The sequence below is a fragment of the Pundamilia nyererei genome, unplaced genomic scaffold (genome assembly GCF_000239375.1).
Source record: "Pundamilia nyererei isolate P.nyererei 1_Seehausen unplaced genomic scaffold, PunNye1.0 scaffold00019, whole genome shotgun sequence".
NCBI classification, from domain to species: Eukaryota; Metazoa; Chordata; class Actinopteri; order Cichliformes; family Cichlidae; genus Pundamilia; species Pundamilia nyererei.
Genome location: NW_005187420.1, coordinates 2601716 through 2602786, shown reverse-complemented (window position 1 = coordinate 2602786; position 1071 = coordinate 2601716). Strand labels below are relative to the sequence as shown.

Below are 1071 nucleotides of genomic sequence, written 5' to 3'. Positions count from 1 at the left end.
AAGAACACCTGGAGCAGTGTGGGCTGGATGTCACAGAAGCCTCGGTGTACTCTGGAGTTTGTACAGAGATCTTCAAACGAGAGTGTGAGATCTTCAAGAAAGCAGCGTACTGCTTTGTTCATCTGAGCATTCAAGAGTTCCTGGCTGCAGTCTATCTGTTCTACAGTTTCACCCACAGAAAGACAGAAGTGCTCCAGGACTTCCTGGAGAGAGATTGGGAATACAAAAACAGCTCCCCATCTATGGATGTCTTTCTACAGAGAGTCATGAAAAAATCCCTTCAAAGTAAAAATGGCCACCTGGACATGTTTGTTAGCTTCCTTCATGGCCTCTCTCTGGAGTCCAACCAGAGACTCTTAGGAGGTCTGCTGGGTCGGACGGAGAACAGTCTAAAAAATGTTCAAATAGTCATGAACAATCTGAATGAGATGAACAGTGATGAAATGTCTCCTGACAGAAGCATTAACATCTTTCACTGTTTGATGGAGATGAAAAATCTCTGTCCATTAGGAGATCCAAGAGTTCCTCAAGTCAAAGAACAGATCAGATAAGAAACTCTCTGACATCCACTGTTCAGCTTTGGCCTACATGCTGCAGATGTCAGAGGAGGTTCGGGATGAGTTGGATCTGAGGAAATACAATGCATCAGAGAAAGGAAAACGGAGACTGAGCCCAGCTGTGAGGAACTGTAAAAGGGCTGGGTGAGTCCAAATGTGATTAACATTAACGATTCAGACAGTATAATTCAAAGTAGGTTCATTTTTTTTATATCATCCTGATGATATAATCATCCAGGTAAGGGAATTCCATCTGGACGTAGTGTACTAAACAGTACATTTGCACAATGAGCAAAATAACACCACTGACTAACAATGAGGTCAGTTTCATGATCATTAATTGTCATGACCATTGATCAATGGCCTCCAGCGCCATTCACAGACAGATTAACATCTATCAGCTTAGTCTATTTCAGCATCCTACAAGTATTTAAAAATCATCAGATTTTGATTATCTACAAAACATATGGTAACCCATTTCCCCTCTTTGAACGTAAGTATCTAATATTAACTA

General features: G+C 41.2%; 1 pseudogene; it reads left to right on the top strand.

Annotated features, from left to right (window-relative positions):
* Positions 1-1071, top strand: part of LOC106456128 (NACHT, LRR and PYD domains-containing protein 12-like) — a 7553-nt pseudogene that overhangs the window by 1127 nt on the left and 5355 nt on the right.